The sequence below is a fragment of the Monodelphis domestica genome, chromosome 6 (genome assembly GCF_027887165.1).
Source record: "Monodelphis domestica isolate mMonDom1 chromosome 6, mMonDom1.pri, whole genome shotgun sequence".
Classification (NCBI taxonomy): domain Eukaryota; kingdom Metazoa; phylum Chordata; class Mammalia; order Didelphimorphia; family Didelphidae; genus Monodelphis; species Monodelphis domestica.
In genome coordinates this window covers 237,625,139-237,648,714 of record NC_077232.1, presented here as the reverse complement: position 1 = coordinate 237,648,714, position 23,576 = coordinate 237,625,139, and positions in this window count along the sequence as shown.

Genomic DNA, 23,576 nt, shown 5'->3' with positions numbered 1-23,576 from the left:
AGCCTTCTAGTTGATTTTCTGAGGTTTTTTAAGTATATCATCAGATCATCTGCAGAGTGAGAGTTTACTCTCCTCACTGCCTACTTTAATTCCTTCAGGTTTTTTTTCTTCTTTAATTGCTATTGCCAGTGTTTCTAGTACAATATTGAATAGAAGTGGCAATGGGCATCCTTGCTTCATACCTGATCTTATTGGGAAGGCTTCTAAATTGTCCCCATTGCTGATGATTTTAAATATATACTGCTTATTATTTTGAAAAATGACTCTTCTATTTCTATACTTTCTAGTGTTTTCAATAAGGAATGGGTGTTATATTTTGTCAAATGCTTTTTCTGCATCTATTGAGATAATCATGTCATTTCTGTTGATTTGATTATTGACATGATCAATTATGTGGATGGTTTTCCTAATATAAAACCATCCATGCCTTCCTGCTATAAATCCCATCTGATCATAGTGAATAATCTTTGTTATTACTTGCTAGAGTCTTTTTGCTAGTATTCTATTTAGGATGTTTTCATCTATATTCAGTAAGGAAATTGCTCTGTAGTTTTCTTTTTCTGTTTTTTGTCTGCCTGGCTTGGGAATCAGTGCCATATTTGTGTCATAAAAGGAATTTGGTAAAACTCCTTCTTTGCTTATTTTGTCAAACAATTTGTATAGTATTGGTATTAGCTATTTTTAAAATGTTTGATAGAATTTACTTGTCAATTCATTTGGCCCTGAGGAATTTTTCCTAGGAAGTTCCTTGATGGCTTATTCAATTTCTTTTTCTGAGATGGGATTTTAAGAATTCTATTTCCTCTTTTCTTAATCTGTGCAATTTATATTTTTTAAAATATTCACACATTTCACCTAGATTTTCATATTAATTGCCATATAATTGAGCAAAATAGTTCTTAATAATTGCCTTAATTTCCTCTTCATTAGAGGTAAGATTGCCCCTTTCATCTTTGATACTGTTAATTTGATTTTCTTATTTCTTTTTTTATTAGATTGACTAGTACTTTATTTTATTTGTTTTTTCATAGTACTAGCTACTAGTCTTATTTATTAGTTCAATAGTTTTTTGTTTTTTTTTTTACTTCCAATTTGATTAATTTCTCCTTTAATTTTTAGGATTTCCAAGTTAGATTTTATCTGATGATTTTTTACTTTTCCTTTTTTCTTATTTTTTAATTTGCAAGTCAATTTCATTGATCTCCACCCTCTCTATTTTGTTGGTATAGGGATTCAGTGATATAAATTTCCCCCCAATTATTGCTTTGGCTGTATCCCATAGGTTTTGATATGATATCTTCTCATTGTCATTCTCTTTAATGAAGTTTGTAATTATTTCTATGATTTCTTTTTTGACCTACCTGTTTTGAAGAATTAGATTATTTAATTTCCAATTAACTTTAAATTTGCCTTTCCATGAACCCTTGTTAAATAAAATTTTTACCACATTATGATCTGAAAGAGTGGAATTTATTATTTCTTCTTTTCTGCATTTGCTTGCAATATTTCTGTGCCCTAATACATGATCGATTTTTCTATATGTACCATGTACTACTGAGAAGATATATTCCTTTTCATCACTGTTCAGTTTTCTCCAGATATCAATTAACTCGATTTTTTAAACATTTCAATTACTTCCCTTACTTCTTTTTTTATTTATTAGTTTGATTAATCTAGTTCCGAGAGGGGAAGGCTAAGATCCCCTACTAGTATGGGCTTGCTATCTATTTCCTCATTGAGCTCCTTCCATTTTTCCTTTAGAAAGTTAGATGCTATACCATTTGCTGCATAGATGTTTAGTAATGATATTACTTCATTGTTTATAGCATCTTTTAACTAAATGTAATTTATTTCTTTATCTTTTTTAATAATATTAATTTCTACTTTAGCTTTGTCTGGTATCATGGTTGGTACTCCTACTTTTTTTACTTTACATGATCCATAATATATTCTGATCCAGCCTTTTACCTTGAATCTGTGTGTGTATCAACCTGCCTCAAATGTGTTTCTTGTTTACAACATATAGTAGGAATCTGATTTGTAATCCACTCTGCTATCCACTTCTGTTTAATGGGTGAGTTCATCCTATTCATATTAAGTGTTATGATTACCAATTGTGTATTGCCCTCCATCATATTATCTCCTTTAGATCTTGCTCTATTCCCTTTTACTCTATTCCTTCTTGCCAGTATTTTTTCTTTTTGTCACCCCTCTCCCAAATCTTAAAGTATTACAAATCACTGTGATTTATAGCACATTCTCATGGCTCTTTATACAATTACTGCTTTATTTTTTTTAATAGCTCCTTGACAGCATCCCCATCCCCATCCCTCCAATACCCAGAAGAGATTGGATGCTGATTCCTTCGTTACATGACCCATCTATATCAATTGCTATCCTTCATATTGGCAAGTGCAAGGGGTGCACTTGCCATCTCTAGAGGACATATCTTGCCCTGTTATCTCTCTTCCATATAAGTGAATAGAATAAAGCACAGACATTTCTAACCATGAACTATTATTGCTATGTCTTCTTCTCTGTCCTTCTTGCTAAGTCTCATTGTGCAAGCCTAAATCACATTCTACATTAATTTTCCCACTGTATCCAATGGTAGAACCATTTGCTTCTCCTCTGTGTCTACACTATCCCTCTTTTGCTTTCATGGATATTTGATTGCTTTGGGAGATAGTGCAAGGAGGAAGAAAAGGGGTGGATTGGGATCAACATCATACAAAATTTTCATTTCTCCTCTTAGGGAATGTCTGCTTTAGCCACATGAACTCACTTATTCTTTACCATTAATGCTCTGTACCTTCCACTTCATCAAGTTTTATCTATATAATGAAAAAAAGAAACATTGTACATAAAATTATGAATTTCATAAACATATTCATAAACTAATATACAAACCTGTTTTATGTCTATTACATTGAAAATGTAACATATGGATATATACATATGGTCTTATACATATTATTACTTAAAGACTAAATTCCAGTATATATGCACATGCTCTTTAGATGCAATTGTATATTTTATTAGTATCTTCAGTGCTTGGCACAGTGCTTTATATGCAGTAAATAATAAATAATTTTCATTCATTCATTAACTTTCCACTTGTGGAATTTTTGACATGTTAAAAGAAGGGAAGGTTATGTTCTTTAACTTTATCAAAGTTGTTTCCTTGTTTTCCATTGAATTAGACCTTAGTTATACAGTCATGTAAAGTTGTCTTCAATGTTGTAGATGTACTCAGAATGTATAATAATTTTTCTTTATCTGCTTTCTTCACTCAATATTACTTCATTCTTCTTTATATATTTCTTCAAAATCATCACATTTATCATTCCTTAATGTGCAATAATGTTCTATGATGTTCATATATCATATTTTATTTGAGCATTTCCCATTCATCAGTCATATGGTTTGTTTCCAAATTTGGCATCATACAGATATCACTGCTGTGAATATTTTTGTACAGACAGATCTTTTCCTTTTCTCAATAATCTCCCTGGGATATAAACTTGGCAGGGCAATCACAGGTTTAAGGGAATTCACAATCTTAGAACTTTTTTATGGTATAAATTACATGACTTTTGAAAGCAGAACAATTTATAATTTACCAACAGAAAGTTAACATTCAATCTTTCCTTCTTTGTTACTTTTTTACTCCCCCCCCCCTTTTCATAATTTCCTCTAACATTATAATATATTCCATTACATTTTGGCTTGTAAAGAAGTATCTGAGTTACTGTGAGTTGGATTTTCATTATCATGGCTACACAATAAAAACTCACTGATTTTCTAACTATATATTTTTTTGCAAAACAAAAACATAACAAAATAAAACAAAATTTTGCACTCTGTATTCAAAGCTGCCATAGTATTTTTATTTTATATAGCCTGACTTGTATGAGTTAAACCTGAGCAGTCTGCCTTGGCACTGGACCCAGGGTACAGCTGAAGCAGCAGCAAAAGTTTCTGGATCTCTTGTCCACAGATGGTAAAGTGGATTAATCAAATACTCAGAAAGAGCTCGTAAGGGTCTCTTTTCTGGCTTGGGTGAAAGACTCTTGTTGCTTTGCTCATGTGTATATTCAGGTAGTGTTTCATCATTCTTCTTAGAGAAAGAGTGGTTGTGCTTACTCACAGACCAGGTCAGAGGCCAAGACTGTATTAAGGCACACCTCTCCTTATATCATATCAACTTCAAAGAACTGAAAGCAGATAAATACCCAGAACCAAATCTAAAGGCAGCTGCAAAAAGAATCTGTGCTTTTTTTACCACAGTTTTGAACCCCAACTTTAATAGTTTTTTTTTTAATTAAATGGAAAAAGGGCTGGAAAATGAGCAAATAACAAATAAAAAGGAAATACCACATGAGAAGTTATTATGGTGACAGAGAAGACCAAAACACAAACTCAGAAGAAGACAACAAAATCAATACTATTGTATCCAAATTCCAAGAGAAATATGAATTACCCTTAAGCCCCAAAAGAATTAATGGAGAAGCTCAAAAAGAATTTTTAAAAAATCAAATAAGAGAGGTAGAAGAAAAACTGGGAAAAGAAATGAGAATTACATAGGAAAATCATGAAAAAAAAGCGTTAGAAGGTTGGCCAAAAAGATACAAAATTACTAAAGAAATTAATACCTTAAAAAAGAATGGACCAGTCAGCAAAAGAGGCACAAAAATTCAATGAAGATAAGATAACTCCAAGGAAAAAAACTTCTTAAAAAGAAGAAATGGTCATCTGGAAAAAGATATACAACTTCAGTGAGGAAATAACTCTTTACAAAGAAGAATTGGCCAAATGGACAAAGCAGTAGAAAAGCTCAGTCAGGAAAATCTTGTTTTAAAAATTAGAATTGGGCAATTGGAATCTAATGACTCTATGAAACATTAAGAAACAATGAAAAAATGAAAAATATTAAAATATATCTTTTGGAAAAACAACACACCTGGAAAATATATCCATTAGACTTAATCTAAGAATTATTGGACTACCTAAAAGCCATAATCAAAAAGAGAACTTAAACATTATTTTTCAAGAAATTATCAAGGAAAACTGCCTTAATATTAAATAGAAATACAAAGAATTCACCATAGGAAAACTACCAGGAATGTTATAGCCAAATTCTAGAACTCCAAGTTGTAAGATACAAAAATGTATTACTGTTTTGAGGTGATGAAAGGGAGATTAGCTTTATCACATCTACTCATTCAAGAATCTTAACACTTGGAGCTCATGACACATCTTTGCTACTAGTTTGAAAGCCCCATAATGTTAGGGATGAATAAGAAAGGATAGGGTAGGGACTATGGCTTCTTCTTTTTTGAACTTCCATAGAAATTTGCAGGCAATAAACATTAACTTTTTATTGAATTAATTAAATGAATGGATGCTATGACATAATCTAGGTCAATTGTCTCTATGTACAGAATTGTGTGTTGTGCCAGAAAAATAAATTAAGATACAAGAACAAGTAGGGAAACTAATTTTAAATATTTCATTTTATTCTTGTGTTCTTACCATTTTCAACTCTTTAAAGGCTCTTTTCGCTGAACAGAAATTTGGGGAGTTTAAATTTAAAATTTTTTGCTTCTTTGTGAAATTATTGTATAGGTCTTGAGATCATTTATTTTTGGTGGTACTTATTCAGCTATCTCAAAAATAATGGACACTTACCATCAGTCCTTCATATCATTCTATAGTTGTATATTGTGTGTATGTGTATACATATATGTGTATCATTTTATATATGTACATATATAATGCTGCCTAACCTAAACTGGAGAATGGTGTAGTTTCATTTACTTGTGCTTAGTAAACAATCTATTCACATCTTCAGTTTGATCCTGGACAAAATGACAAAAGCACAATTTCATTTTTCTTATGTGAGTTGACATATCCTGAGGATTTTAACTACAATCCCATTTACATAACAATCCCGTCCAGACACACACAGCTCAAAATGATCTTTGGTTTGGCTCATAAATATATAAATGCTGACTTCATGGATTTTATTTGAAAAGGAATGGCAAGCTGCTTTTCAGAGCTTGGATATAACACCCAATAGAGTTTGCACTGAAAAAAAAATAAAAATTTGATACTTCTGTTGTTCCTTAGAATTAAAGTTCATTTTGAATAGATATTTCCTCAGTTGTCTCTATCTTTGTATCTATCTCAGAAATCGGTAGTACTTCATTATTGATGATTTTTAAATAAATTGAAAAATCTTTTTATCTATCTCAGAAATTGGTAGAACTTCATAATTGTTGATTTTTAAATAAATTTTAAAAATCTTTTTATCTATCTCAGAAATCAGTAGCACTTCATAATTGTTGATTTTTAAATAAATTTTAAAAGCATATATTCTTTGGTTGTTCACCTGTGGACCTTTTGATCTAGGATTGTTTCTTGTTATCCATAATTCTAAGCATCTTTATACTTGGGTAAGTAAAAATATTCTCCATTTAATTTTCTCCCAATTTGAGGCAAACAGTTTTTAGATAAACCACATTTGTGATTTGAAAGTCATGCTCAACAACTACTATTTTTTCTTCACTATCAGTGCTTATTTTTCCATTTCGTTTTGTCCTCATTGATAGTCCCATAGACACTGTCCCATGTTTCCTGACTTGGTTTTGTAGGAATTCTTGAGGATATTGATAGCATTTTACACTGAGGCATTCAGTAAAAGAGTAAAACAGGCATTGTGTTGCTTTAGTGAGTCATGGATAAGGGAGTTGTGATCCTGGGTTCTCAATACTTATATCAGTTAGTGCAGGGTCTAGTAGAATTTGCAAAGCTAGAAAACTTTCAAATTTGGGGGAGGGGGAGAAGACTAAAGGACATATAACTACTATTAATGTCCCAATCCAACCTAAAATGAGATTACTCTCCAGCTTACTATAAATTATTGGATATTTTTTACCAAACAAATCTTATTACCTAAAATTAGCACTAGAAGTAGAAGGAAACTCAGAGATAGTCTAGCCCAACAGTCTTATTTCATAGATGAAGGAACTGAGGCCCATTAAGTAAAGTGACTTTTCCAAGTTCACACAACCCAGATCTTTTCCCACTGAAGCTAGTGTTATTTCCACTCAACCAGAGTGACCATATACTAAGTTATTGAGAATTTTGTTTCTCTGTCCCTGGGGATTCCCATCTCACTGACATAATCATAGATCCTTGAAGTATCTGATTAAGTTGACAGAACATCTGTAGAAATTACTCATCACAGTAATAAATAGCATAAAAAGGAATGTTTTGCCATCCTTTAGAAGAATGAAGGAAATATCATATGTTGCTAGTCAGTATGATTATTATGACCAAAAAGTAAAAGGATCCTCTGAAGGATGCTCTGAAATATTTGGTGTGTCAGCACATAAAGAAAGATATTTGACATCAGATTGTAGATGTTTCATTCAGCATATGTGATTATCACCTTCTTTTAATTATTCCAAAAGAAAGCAGATTTATGCTTTCAACAAAAACCGAAGAGTTGGAACAATTATCTCAATAATTCAAAGCAATCATTCTGTCCTAATTAAATATGTATTTCACTTTCAAAGGTGATTTTGAATGAAACACCAAATTATTTGCCTCACAATCTTAATATCAGAATGTATATTCAAAGATCTTTGCCACTGGTTACAAAGTCGGCTATCTACTGGATTTATATATATATATATATATATATATATATATATATATATATATATAAAGAAGATTTCTAAACAATGTTGAGCAAATCCTTGCATTTTAATTAGCTCTATTTTTGTGGTAATAACATTGAATCCAACATGAGAAAGGAATTAGAAAATGAGATTAAACATTGGCTAACTTCAAACAGATTCTCCCACATTGAGCTCCCAACATTATCAAAATCATCTTGAATGTGGAAAAGAAAAAGGATGTTTCATTGTGTGCCAGTGGGAAAGAATCTTTGGCATGTCCCATCAAATTGGAATGGTTTTCAGGACAATCTGAGTCATAGACTCTAGGTCTAGCATATAAATAGCAGTCTACTTAAATTCAGAAATGTTTATCCCTTAGAATGAAAATATTAGTCACTAGGCATGAATTTATTTTATCTTATTTTTTGAATAGGAAATGGTTATTGATAATAGAAATAGATTAAGATTTTTATACTTAGTTGTCATCTTTGACAATAGACTCATGTATGTATATTAGATATGTTAATTAATTAAACTAAAGCCAGAAAGACACATAAATGTAGACAGTTTTATGCAGATGTCAGAAAATCTCAATCCTATCATTAATTTAATCACTTTCTATGTTCCTATGATGTCACATTGCCTCTGGGGGCCTCATTTTTCTTAGTGTTAGTGAACAGATTTGAATTAGATGATATTTAAAGTTCCTTTAGGATCTTAATCCCATGACTTTATTCAGCCAATCCCTAAACAATGAGTGGTCTCCACTTAGTGTTTTTTGTTTGTTTGGTTTTATTTTTATTTTTGTAGCATAATATGAGAGAGATGAGGATAAAATAAAAGCATCTTTGCATTCCAAATGATTAAAAAAACAATTAGCCTAATTCTTATGGGAGCTTAAATTCCCTTTATCAGGTCCCCTATAACTAGTCAAACAGTTTCTCCAGTAAGAAATTAAAGAAAGCAAAAGAAAAGAGGAAAGGGAAAGGGAAGAAGATAGAAGGAGTGAAGAGGGGAGGGAAGAGAAAGCAAGGGGAATTAATTATATCATGAAGTAACAATTTCTATTTTTTAAAAAATATTTATGCCTTGCATTATATTAATATCATTTAAAAATTCTTTACATTTCCCATTGGCTCATGTGTTTAGAGCTGAAAGGGAATATAAAGATCAAGTGGTATACAACCTTCATTTTGCTGATGAGGATCTGAGAATCAAGAGATGTCAAGTGACTTGCTCAACATCATAGCCATATCAAAAACCTAATTTTGTGATTCCATTCTGCTATGGATAAATTCAGCATTTGTTCCATTACATTTCTTTTCCACTTGGCTATTTCCTACTCTGTACAAATGAGTACATTGGGTAGATAATTAGTAAAGTTCCTTCAAGCTCTAAATTTATGATCTCATGGTTCTTTCAAATATTGGAAGGCAGTGATGACATTTCCCTTAAATCTCTCTCTTTCTCTGTCTCTGTCTCATGAAATAATTAGTTTATTCAAATAATTCTCCTATCGCATAATTGATGTTTGCCTGTTTTTTTAAAGTAATGATTATGTACCAGGTGCTAGAAATATAAGTCAATTTTTGAAAAATTTTTGAAAAAAAAAAGATTTTACTTCTAAGACCTTGGGGGACTTTGGGGGGCAGGAATATGTATGCAGAAACAGAAATATATATGCATATATATCTATCCAGACATATGAGAATTATTTGTCCATATATGTGCATATATGTACACACATATATATTCAAGAAGCAAAATGAGGCACTCTCCTCCTTTCCCCAAGAATTTTTCAACCTTGTATTTGTCCAGAACATTTCCCATACATAGAATTCATTAATTCTGCACTGTGGCATTTTAGGGCCTGAAGATTCCTTTGGCATTCCACTCAAATAATAACAGAAAGCTTTTCCCCCCTAAACTTCTTGGTTATAATTATACTTCTTTAATATAAATATATATGATGTATGTTATCTATATAATTATATTTTATTATTAAGTATTATGATTGATATAATGAATTTCATTATAGATTAATATATAGAAATATTAATATGCATCTGTGTGGAAAGAGTGAGAGCGCAATTACCTCTTGCCAAAAATAATTGCTTTTGATAATATCTGATAGGTGAGTTTTATAGCAATAGAGGCAGAAGGACTATTGAACTAATTGCAATAACAGTATTAAATAGGAACATTCAAATTTTTATATTGGAGGTGCATTTGTTACTCTATTTCTCAAGCTAAAAAGACAATACACGTATATAATGTAGGTATAGACATATCCATGTGCTGGCATGCACACATGTTTATGTGCAAGTGTAAAGATTCATATATGTGTGTATGTACATATATATTTGCATATGTGAACATTTATAATGGTATTTAAATTAGTTTATTCACATTTATGTCATTAATTCTCCATTCTGTATAATCAAAATAATAGCTATTTTAAAATCCTTACCTTCCATCTTAGAATCAATACTGTGTATTGGTTCCAAGGCAGAAGAGTGGTAAGGGCTAGGCAATGGGGGTTAAGTGACTTGCCCAGGGGCACATAGCTAGGAAGTGTCTGAGGCTAGATTTGAACCCAGGATCTTCCATCTCTAGGTCTGACTCTCAATCCACAGAGCCACCCAGCTGTCCCCCAAATACTAGCTCTTTGTTATCTTCAGTCTTCGTCCTTTCACTTGAATGTTGTGCTCAATATTAAAAAAAAAGTGGTTTGAATTATACATATAAACATATAAATATAAGTTATATACATGGAGAGTGAGAGGGACTGACAGAGACAGAGTGATAGAGACAGAGACAGAAAACATGGAAAAATGTGAGGTGATGAGAAATGGAAAGATTTATATTGGGACCAGGAAAACTACCAAACTCACTTTGCTTGACAACTCAAGGGAAAGAATTTGAAATTAGTTTTTTAAAAATAGGCTGAATCCAGATTTAAAAGGAATTTAAATTCCTTAGAGTGTGTATGTTATTCTATAGGAGAGAGAAGCGGGAGAGTAGTAGCATGATCACACTTTGGTTTTAGGATAATCAATTTTGTAAATGTCGGAGAAATACCAGGAAAGGAAAAACCTTCGGTAATGAAACCAATTAGATTATTGAAATAGTCCAGGCCAGGTTGTGTGGGCTTTAACTTGGAATGACAGCTTTGTGAGTGGAGGAAGGGAGACAGAAAGGTGCTAGACACGATGGGGTAATATTTCACAAAATTAGACAAATTGTCGAATTAAGGGAGGGTAAAGAGATGAGATGATTATGAGTTTAGAAATATGGGTGACTGGAAGAATGGTGAAACTCCAGTTCTTTCAATGTGAACGCACACAGAGTTAAGTTAGTCAGTTACAAACTCATTTCCTTTGGGCATAATTCTAGCCACTGTCGTCTTGAATACTCGTCACAACACTCAAGTGAAATGATGGAGTATGAAGATGACCAAGAGTTGTTATTTTGTTTATGCATAACTGAGAATTGATGGCACAAAAGCAAATAGACTCGAATTTAAATAGCATTGTAAAATACATTTCTGTGAGCTTCAGACCCTGTCACACAAATGAAAGGATGATTTCTGGTTTATAGATGTCAACTTGTTCATTGTCACTTAGTTCAAATCAATTAACTATATCACAATCATAAAAATGTATAATAAGAGAATGGTACAGGAGAACAGCTCCTCATTTCTCGTATTTTCATCTCCTGCCAAACAAACACATTTGCCTAAGAGGAGGTTAGTTAGTTTTACAGGCATAGAGGCAGAAGGACTATGGACTCTACTGCAATAAAAAATAGAGGCAAGAGCATTCCTATTTAGACATGTCAGAGCCATTTGTTTCTTGTTTACATCTGAGTTTATGGTTATGTTTTTCAGCACACAAAACAATGTGAGAATATATAAATAAATATTCTCTTTATTATATATGTGTTGCATATTTTGGAAGTTGACAAAGGCATTGTTATAATCTATTAACAAATAAGAAAAAAATTTTGCCATTTTTGGTCTAATCCTTTTTATAATTTATCAAGTGTTACATATCCCTAATTTAAAGTATTATCATAATTCTTTTTTTTTTTTAACCTTTACCTTCTGTCTTGGAGCCAATATAGAGTATTGGCTCCAAGGCAGAAGAGTGGTAAAGGCTTGGCAATGGGGTCAAGTGACTTGCCCAGGGTCACACTGCTGGGAAGTAACTGAGATCAGATTTGAACCTAGGACCTCTCGTCTCTAGGCCCTTCTCTCAATCCACTGGGCCACCCAGATGCCCCCTATTATTATTATTATAATTCTTAATGGTAGTAATAGTCGTAGTCCTAGTAGTAGTAGTTGTAGTAATGACAATCAGATTCTATATAGCATTTTAAGTGTTGCAGAGTTCTTTATAAATACAAACTTTAAAAACACTACTATTTAGAACAATTGTATTATCTCCTTTATGGGCAGTTATATGGCATAGTGGATAGAGTGCTGGGATTGCAGTCAGAAATACCTGAGTTCCAATCTAGCCTCAGACACTTATTAGCTCTGTGAGCCTGAGCAAGTCACTTAACTCTTTTTACATTCAGAGATTAAAGTAATTAGATTAGATTAAAGTAATTAGTTTAGTAATTAGTAATTACTAACAATTTAGTAATTAGATTAGATTAAATTCCAAAGAAAAAAAGAAAAACAGGCAAGTATACACAAATTTTAACAAAAATCTTTTTTTATCCAGAGAGTTTTCCCTTTGTATTTTGTAGTCTTTGAATAATTCAAGCTTCATTTTCATTAGATGAAGTCTTGGTTTCTATGAGCTCTTTGGGTCTATGCAAACAAGGATTTTTTTTTTAATGCAAAAGTTCTCTGACATATTGCTACCATTTTGGCTATCCCTTTGTTAATACAAATTAGGATTCTTCCTCAATTAAAAGAAGTGTGCATTGTTCATCTCATCTACATTATTCAGAGAAGTATTCCCTGGGTAGAGAGTTTGATACTAGCTCATTAAATGTACTTCATTCATTGTCAGTATGTAACTCTGGATGTGTGTGTGTGTGTGTGCGCACGCACATCTGGGTGTGTGTGTGTGGGGGGGGGGGGTGTTAAGGAGTCTTTAGAACCCAATTTTCCAGCATTCAACACTAAACATGTGAAATGTTGCTTCTAGCAGTTAACTGAGTCAAGCTTACAGCAGGTGGTAAAATTCTGCAGCTTCTTTCCTTCAATTCCCCCAGTTTGCAGCTCTGCGTGCTCAGTCTCAATTACGCTGCACCTGAGAAATGATCAGTATGCAAAGGCATTTGCTTCAACCTACAAAGCACATTCTTGCTTGTTTTAAAAAACTAGCCCATGATAGCACTTTCTTTTGAATACTGCTTTGCCCATCATGTAAAAGGGAGAGTCTTCCGAGGAGCTTGCTGGGTGGATTGTTTGTTTGTTTAAGTTGCCATTGATCCCCAGCTTCAGGATTCACAAAAACACGCCTGATTTAAATTTGAAGGATTTGACCTGACCACTCAGAGAGCTATCTAACTCGAAAATGAAGCTTCTTGTCAGGATTCGCAGGTTGACTGTGCAATCCAGCATTGATTCGTGCTTTCTGAATTGACTTGCCTGCCTCAGAGAGATCTCATCCATTTTTCTTGGAGTCCTTCTGGGAAATTACATGGTTCCAACTCAGAATAAAAGAAGCATTCTTCTAATTTAGACAATGCTTTATTTTTAAGTGTATGGACACCAGGATTTCTAATTATAGTAAATGATAATTCATCAGAGATTTTCCACATCACTGACACCACAGTGATTTGGAATGAAAGCTTGCCCATCTTTTAACCCCCAAATATTTTCAAACTATCCAGAGCTTAAGCAATTTACCCAGTCTCACCAACACTATGCATGAAGAGGCAGGACTTGAATGCAAATCTTCTAATCTATGTAAATGCTCTCTGCCCATTACATCACATTGTTTCTTATCCAAATAACATAGTATAACATAGATGTGTGTTCAATAGAGTACTCTGACTATTATACTTTTGGGCAGCCCAAATGGCACATTGGATAAAGGGATAAAGCACCTGGCCTGGAGTCACGAAGACCTGAGGTAAAATCTGGCCTCAAACACTAGCTGTGTAACCCAGAGCAAGACACTTAACACATTAGCCTCAGTTTCCTTATTTGTAAAATGAGCCAGAGTAGGAAATGACAGACCACACTAGTGTCTTTTGCAAGAAAACTCCAAAAGGAGTCATGGAAAAAGGCATATATGATTGAAAAATTCTAATAAGAAAATAATATTTATTCCTAAGATTTTTTTAAGTATTCAAGTGACATAGGTCTTCCTGGCTGAGAATATAACACTCACCTATCACCTTAGCATACCTCTCTACATTGACCTCCAAGAATAATTGTCCTTTGCACCATTATTGCAGTCTGCTTTTCTATTCTACTTGCCCTCTCCCATCCATTCTCACTCCTACCAGCACTAGGTTCAAAGTTCATTAATCTGACAGATGAAAATTCTTGAAACTCTTTCTTCAAAAGAAATGACAAGTAAATTATTTAAAATAAAATATTTCCTCTGTTACCCTTTAAGAGATTGAAACTGAGTGATGACAATCCCATATCACAACGCCTGCCATAGCTAGGTTTTGAACTTACGTCCCCTGATTCCAAGCCCAGAATCCTCTCCATGACAATGCTCTGCCAACTCAGCATTCATATTCCATCATATTTGCCTGAGCACTTAAGGTTACTTATCTAGTAGAAAACCAGGAGGCTGCATCAAGGAAGCAAATAAACGAGAAGAGTGTCAAACATGGTGTCAAAGAATGGCTAGATCTGGTGGTGGCCCTGAGAAAAGCAGTAGTGAGCATGTCTGGTAAAAAATTATTTCTCCAACACTTCAAGAGCATAGTGTGATATTGTCTGAATCTTTGTTGTGCTCTTTGATCATCTCACCTTTCCATCTATCTATATTGCCAGTGTGCTCAGCAGAACAGTGGCCTCAGTATCTGACCTTTAGAGGCTAAGCATCCCTGGGTCTTTCCATCTCTTGAGTTACTCTACCATCAAGACTACCAGGTCTTTCCATTTACCCTTAAGCTAAATTTTTTTACGTGTTGTTTCTCCCAATTAGAACATAATCTTCTTGAAAGCAGGAACTCAAACAAACCCCATCACCACCAAAAGAATCCATCTTTAGCATTGTTATAATTGTTATATAAATATTATGAAATAAGCAAAATTTGTGAAATGCTTGATATATTAATTGCTCAATATATACAATTCCATATTCATTTGTTTGTTCAATTAATCATTCATCACCAAGCAAATACTCCTTCTAATGATTTCTATACCCATCCAGCTACACATTCCTATTAATTGTCATCATTGCAATGAGTCTTTATGCATCTTCAACAAGAAATATACTCAATAGGGGGCAGTTGGGTGGCTCAGTGAATTGAGAACCAGACCTAGAGATGGGAGGTCCTAGGTTCAAATCTGGCCTTAGACACTTCCTACTTAGGTGATTCTGGGCAAGTCTCTTAACCCGCATTGCCCCATAGTCCAATACACAGTATTGATTCCAAGACAGAAGGTAAGGGTTTTTTTAAAAAAAAAGAAAAATACCCAATATCCCAAAGACCATCTTCTCTATTTTTTGTTATATTTAATATGTGCCAATGAATCACTAAGGCTTTCCATCTATTATATTTCCCTCTCCTTCTGCCCGCTTTCTCATATACTCTCTAAATAATATACATCCTGCCATTTTTTGAATGTGTCTTTGTTGGCAGAAATCCTGAGATTTCCTTAAATACATCATGAGTCTCTCCGTTGCCTTCTAGCCAATTAAAAGTTTGCTTGGTTGGATATTGCATTATAGTTTATGTTTAGCCATGAAGTATAGAGAAAGTTAGGGATAAAAGTAGGTCATGGATACCAGTTGTTATGTAAAGATAAGAGAAGTCCTCCCAATATTTCAGGTGGACATTATGGAAGTGTTATGAGATGATATGGGAAAAAAAAGACATGGGTTCTTTGCAGTTTGATCTCCACGTTGATGAGATTATAAACCCACTGAAGAATTTAGGTAGGGATAATATAGAAAAAGCTAATAAACCTCTGCCTTTTGTTGATCCTTCTAGTAGACTTATACCCCAAAGGAGATGTAAAAAGGGAAAAAAAGAACTTTTTTGTACCAAAAAATCTTTGGCATGGCAAAGAAATGGGAAGTGAGGATACTAACCATCAGTCAATAAATAGCTAAAAAAATGAGGTGTAGGATTTTAATGGAATGCTCATTAATTTCTTGGATTTAATTGACTAAATTGAATATTCATTAATGTAATGCCCATTTGTAGTATTCTATAACTTGAACTAATGATTATCATTTCACTCACAAATTGAAGTGGCTATAGAAGAGCTGCCAGGGCCTGTTCCTTTGAGATTACCTTCCACAGATTCTGTATATATAGTTACTTGCCCATTGCCTCTTCCATTACGAGTTCAGGCCAGAAAGTCTAGTTTCTGCCTTTCTTTGTCTCTTCAGTCCTTAGTATAGTGTGTAATATATAATGAATGCTTGATAAATATTTGTTAACTAAATAATTAATTGCCTCAGGATGGAGATTACAGTTCAATATCCACAGGATTTGGACAGTTTATTAGATTGTGAGTCCCTTTGGGGCAGCAACTATCTTTTGCTTCTCTTCATATTTCCATTGCTTAGTACAGTACCTAGAACCTAGTAGCCACTTAATACATTTATTAATTGATAGTCTGATCTGACAATGATCTGTACAAAAATAATTGGCCCCATGAGATCTGATGAGATCCTAAAGTGAAATAATATATAGATATGTAATATCTATAACTCCACATATGATATATATCTATTTGTATATGTATATATGTGCATTTATCAGTTTCTCTCTCTCTTGAAAACCTAGAGAAGAGGTTGATCAACCTACACAGAAGAGGTTGATCAACAAGGTTAAATGATGTAGATAGGTCAGAAGGAACGAGCATTGAGAAATTCCGTTAAGTAGGTACACATATAAATGTTGGTATCACATTTCTTGTAACTAATAAATCAGACAGAGATTTACAAATGAGTTATTTCAGGTATCTATTTATTTCTGAAAATACTTTCAAATCTATTACAGCTTTCAATCATTATTAATCAACTTTATTGAATGGAAAATGTTCCTTTGCCAGAAAAAAAGTAAAGACTTCAGTTTCTGCTGTAATATCTACAAAGAACTTTTTTCTCATTGAATGTGTTTTAGTTATTACAAAATACTACCATGGACTAAGCAAATATATAGTCTCATAAAATATTTTTTCCTGCAGTGCAGAATCAGTTACAATATACAATAAAATATACAATTACAACATAATTGTAACTCTCTTATGTGTTTAAATATCACAGTAAATATACATGTTAAGTTAAAATTCACTTAACATTTAGAACAATTCTTAAGGGAACATCCCATTTCTATTTGCTAAATATTTTATATTCTGTAATGAAAGCAGTTTCTCAAATGCTAACATTCAGTTGTGATAAACCTGTAATTTATGGTATGGTAAAAATACTTCTGTTCATTGAATACCAGATGGTCAATGAATGAACAAGAGGAGTTTACTTATCCATCTGTCTGTGACAGGTAGAGTGTACAAATTGTGTTTTGGTCTTTATACAATAGTTCTATAGGAAAAAAACTGGTTGGAAAACACACTGGCCATATTTCACTGGCTTCTATAGTGAGAGCCTAAGGTTAAAGGAAGTTCCATTCCTTCTTTTCACCCATTGGGTCTTAAATTTTTTTAAAAGCTACTTAACATGCACTTATCTGGTTGCTAGCAAAATCAAAAACATTCTATAATGCATTGTTTGTTTTATATTCAAGGGTCTTGAAATAATAACAGTATTTACTCTTATTAATAAATCCAACCTAAAATATTAATCTTCAAAATTAGTTTCTTGATTTCTTGAGAAAGAAAAAAAAGTGATGGTACATAAAATGAGTATGAACAGAAAAAACTATCTGAAGATTCTGTGGTATGAAGAAAGTATAACCCTAATTATAATACTTAGATATAGTCATGGGCAATTTCTCTTTTGGGCCTAATTCAGTTCTTATCACAAACTTACAAATGGGAAGCTTAGTTAAAACATGAGTAATTCAAATATGTTAAGGAATATACCAGTCATTTTTATCTCTCTATGCTATGCCTTCTTGGTGAATTTGGTCTTATTTTAATTGTGAAGAATTTACTTAGCAAAACAATAGAATAATTATGTTGTACTACTACAACTACTCTTTAAGGTGTTTGTAATGAACAGACCATTTTTTAAAAACCCTTACCTTCTGTCTTAGAATCAATATTTTGTATTTGTTCCAAAGCAGAAGATCTAAGGACTAGGCAATGATTGTTAAGTGACTTGCCCAGGGTCACATAGCTAGGAAGTATCTGAGGTCAGATTTGAACTTAGGACATCTGTCTCTAGGCCTGGCTCTCAATCCACTGAGCCACCCAGCTGCCCCATGAACAGAGTATTTGAAGAAATAATTTTGCTATCTGTGCATTACTATATCACTGAAAGTATAGCTATTTAGTTTGCCATTAGTGATTCAGTCAAATCAACTATAAGTTGAGCCATTTGATCATTTACAATGCCTAAAAAATTGAATTGAACTAACAATCCATAATAATAAAACTTTATTTGCAGTTGACTTTTCCATTTATAACAATATATTTCTAGATGACATTAAAGTTTAAGATTAAATGATATAATTTCTAAGTTGAAATCTCTTCAAAATTTTGTTCTATATAGAACAGATCTCTCTCTCTCTCTCTCTCTCTCTCTCTCTCTCTATATATATATATATATATATATATATGTATATATATATATATATATATATATATATATATCATCCTATGAGATCATCTTGGTTTTCTGAAGGATATGCCAGAAAAACAGTATCTTAGGTGTGACTGGTTTATTTCAAGAGGACCAGCACTTCTAGTGTGAAGACTTGATGTGCCCTTTTCAGAACTGCTCATCTGCCTTTCGTGTCCACCTGTGACTCCAAGAAGCTACAGCATGTATGGTGGACACATCCTGCTGAAACTGCCTAGACAGACAGGCTAAACTGGATTGAGGGTAACTGATAGACCCGAAACTGGTTGTTGAGCTAGAGGGATGTCTATCCCAAGCACAGGAAGCATCCCCTTGGCAGAATGACCAGAGGAGAATAATTTGTTTCAATGATCCTGAAGGCAACAGAAGCAGGTCCCATGGAGGGCTTAGAGCTTGGTCAGACACTGAAGATGCCAACAGCATCCATTGCATTCAGGGCTATCACATGACTTTTTCTTATCACTAGATGTTGATTACTGATAGAAAAGGTGATAACTGTGACTTTGAGTGACTCTACATCATTTAAATCCAATTTATACAGAAGTCAAGCCATGACCTTTTGGTGTCATTGATTTTCTTGGAAGACTAAGGCCAATGACATCTCACCACTGCTTCTGTCAGGTTCTAACTTATTATAGTCAAGTATAATCCCAACAACAAATTGTCAGATCTCTAGGCTAGGATTACAGGGTCTCCTACTGGTAACCTAGAAATCTATTAATGAATTACATAAAGACCACAGCATTCCAGGAAACAAAAATGTACGATGGCCCCAGTCCATTATAATTATTTCATACTTTTACTGTGCCTGAGAAAAAGTGGTGGAAAAAGAGACAGAAATATATCCCATTATATTGAGTCAGTTTATAGGAGGACATGAGCAAGCATTATACAAGATTGGCAGGCATGAGTGGCTTATTATCAATATAATTGTTGGCATCAGTGTCCAGAATGAGATCAAAGAACTATCAGGATACTGGAATTTATTTGTAACCATACAGTTCAGTGACATCATACTATTACTTATTCATATGATAGTGGTTCATTTGCTGCTAATTAAATCTTCATTTGTATATGTCAGTAATATTCTTTTAGAATTTAAACATTTTGTCTATGAAATGAAATTCTAAACATTATTAAAAGAACATTTTTTACTATAATGAAAACTTGGAATGTTTTGTTCAACATTTAGTATGTTCTTCAGTTATCAGCTGAGGAACTTACTTTTGGTTTTATTAATTAATTTGTTTTCCTAAAGACATATAACATTTGTTTATATAAAAGACTTAAAAAAAAAAGGTTTTAGTATCACTATAGTCTGAAGTTCAATATTTAGTTTTTTTTTCAACCACATGGTAGAGTCCATGTGACATTTTTAGATGGAATTGCTCAATGAGTATAATGTGCAATTCATTATTGAAGGTCCACTTAATAAATGTTTATTTGACTATATTTTAAAATACATTAAAATTTAAAATTTGTGTCTAAAAAGAATCTTTTCCAGCTCAATGAGGCCATGGTGGGTTGGGGCAGGGTTCATCTGAAACATTTAGTAAATGCATCTGATCAGAATAATCTTTATGATTGGCTTTTGTATAATTTTATTAATATTTCTACTAATACATTGTGATTATTTATTATAATTCTCCCCTGAAGACATATTCTACTGTAGTACAAAGAGGCTTTGGAGCCAAGAGGGTATGTGCTTATGACAGTACATGACCCTGGACCTCTCAGTGTTCTCAGTCACAGGTGTCAAGCCCATAGGCTGTGAATTGCAGGAGGCTCACAACACTCATGAGTGCAGCCCAGATTTAAATATGATTGGGAAATATTTAACAAAATAACCAAAATACATTAAAATATAATTCAAATGTAGATATTGATACATTTAAAAATAAGTTAATATGCTGTCCAGAGGGATGCTTCTATATGGTTTTGTGGCTGCTATTTCTATTTGAGTTTGTCATCACTGATCTAAGCAACTCTCTAAGATCATGAGCTATAGAAAAATTGCCAGTATACATTGGCAGAAGAACTTTCCTGGTCTAGTTCTTATTATCCTCTGATACCATGACCATACATGTCAAATTAAAATCAAGACAAATCTCAAGATAATTTGTTTGGCAGGCACAATTGATAACATAAGTTAGAGCCACATGGTTTACTGCATATTTAAATGGTATCTTTATTAATAGACATAAAAATTAGGTAATTATGGCTACTTAAGCTCACAGGAGATTATAAAATGTAAAAACAAAATGATAAGTGCTCTTAGGATCACTAAATTTTGAGGTAGATTTGGTTTGGCTTTTAGGGAATTTAATTTTTTCCACTTTAGAAACTTATGGTTTTATCTGTCCTTGAGATTTTGCCATATGTCTACCACATGTTTTGTTTATCCTATCTATGGAAACACAAACAATATAAACATTTATGATTATGGTTTTGCTTAGTTTTCTGTTTTTAATTCTGAGTATTGTAGAAAATGGCAATATTTCAAGAAAAAAAAAGCTGAGTCTTTCTTTTTTGATCTGAATGTTTTTAAAAGAATATTTTAATGATTTTTTTGCATTCTGAGACTTTGAAACATATGAACAAATCAGTGTCTGGGCAGCAGAAACAGCTTTTTCTTTCTTCTTCACTTAGTGGAGTTATTAGACAAAAATTTGCATTACTTAATCTTTCTAAGGAAGTGTTGGTACAATACCATCTTCTATCATATGTAGCTAGTCTAACTTGTAAACAGAATATATTATACCCTCAAATAGTGATGCCACTAGAACATGGATAGGAGGAACAAAGACTCAGCTGAAGCTATACAAAACTAGTTTGAATTGTTGCTGGTACAGACCCAAGATTTTCTAATCTTTATTAGTAGAAATATCTGGTGGAATCCAAAGATGATTTATTATCATCCTTTAGCTGTCTAATAAGCATATTGATTACATAGAACTCAGGAATGGACTGATTGTACTGTAAACTGGGTTGTATTTTGTGAAATAAAAGTACTGAAACATTCTTCATAATGGTTTAATTGCTGTGGAATCACTGCCCTTCCCATGTAAAAGAAGACATGTCAATATGCATTTGTCCTAATTGGGATCTGTCATTATCAGAAAATAAGGAGTAATTTGTACATGGTTGGATCAAATCAGCTCTCAAATTGCTTTGTTGCCCATTTTTGGCCTTCATGTAATTTCAGAAACTGAGGGTCTGGCATAGTGATGAGGTCTCTGCCGATGGTAGCAATTGAGCAAGCCACTTCCCTTTGAACCAATGCTAAATTTTTACCTTATTTCATAGGCATTTTTCAGGATAATAGAGAATATTAATTGGGTTCAATTCTCAGCTTTATCAATAACTTAACTTTCTGAACTTCTCTGCTAGCCCTAACTGATCACTACATGTACCTGATCATTAATGAAGATATCAAGGAAGCAGCCATTGTTGACCCAGTGAAAACTCAGAAGTTTGTGGAAACAGTAAAAAATGTAGCCTTAAATTGACCACCATTCTTACTACCCATTACCATTGAGAGCATGCTGGAGATAATGAGAAGCTTATAAAGATGGAATGTGAGTTATAAGGATTTGGGGGGACTTCTGGGAGTCAAGATGGTGGCTTAGAAACAAAAATCGAGTCTTCTGTGAAAACCCTTCCACACCAATCAAAAATAAAATACTTTGGGGGGCACACAAAACCCAAAACAACAACATGGCAAAGCTGGGGTATGCTCAATTTAAAAGGTATGCAGAGAAGGTTGAATTCTCAAGCTTAAGGAAAAGAAAAAAGGAAGATCCTAGGACCTTTCCCCCACCTACTGTGCTGAGACTCAGGTGTTTGGTGGGAACTTGGGGCCAGGAATTCAGCCTAGAGGGAGTGCCTTGCTACCACAGCTACTCGAAGCTCAGGGCTCTGACCACAGCTGGTAAGGAGGCAGCTGGAGAAGAGAAGCAGAGAGGAGGGCAGCCTGGTTGCAACCTTCAGTCATCACTCCTATATCTTGGGCCTCTGCCTCTGGAGGTTTTGACTTCATGGCACATCCAACTCTGGCACAGCCAGCAGAAAAGCTGGCTTAATCAAGTCTATCAATAGAGCACATAGAAAGGCTTCAGAGGGCAGAGAAGCTCAGTCTTCAACACCTCACCCTCATCTATTGTGCTGAGACCTGGAGTAAGAATTTCACTGACTGGGATCCCAGAGTGAGGTCTGCAACTGCAACAGAGTACCTTGGTAGCACCATGGGAAACTCAGAACTCTGGACTGGAAGCTGGCAGAAAGGAATACAGAGTAGGACGAGGGTAACTACCTTCAGCCTCAACAACTTCACCTTCACTTTCAACTTCTTCTGGCAGCTGGAAAGATCTGGCCTCAGGGCTCATTAATACAACAGATTATCAGCTCCATCAGCCTAATTTAGTTAATCAACAGAGCAGAGAAGAAGCCCGGAATAGCCCAAACCCACAGATCCAGTAAATAAACAGAGCAGCAAGAATAAAGCCAATGAAAGGGGAAAGAAGGAAAAAAATATAAGTAACCAACAGAAAAAGAAAAAAATAAATCACAATTGACAGCTTCTATCCAGGTAACGAACAAAGAGCAAATGGAACAGAAGAGCACCAAGGAACACCAAGCAAAAACTCAGAAACTCCAGTGAATTGGACATAGGCTTTGGAAGAACTCGAAACACAGTTAAAAAATAATTGAGAGGCTGAAGAAAATTTGGGAAAAGAATTTAAAAAGCAAAATATGTCATCTGGAAACAGAGGCACATGAACTAAAACAGAAAATAGTGTGTTAAAAGCCAGAATTGACCAGCTTGAAAATGTGGCAAAGAAAGTGAAAGAAAACCTACAAAGAAAACAGAGCAGAAAGAAAAAGGTAACCAAAAAAAAAAAAACAGAGGAGATTTAGTCTTTAAAAATTAGAATTGTACAATTAGAAGCAAATGATTTCACAA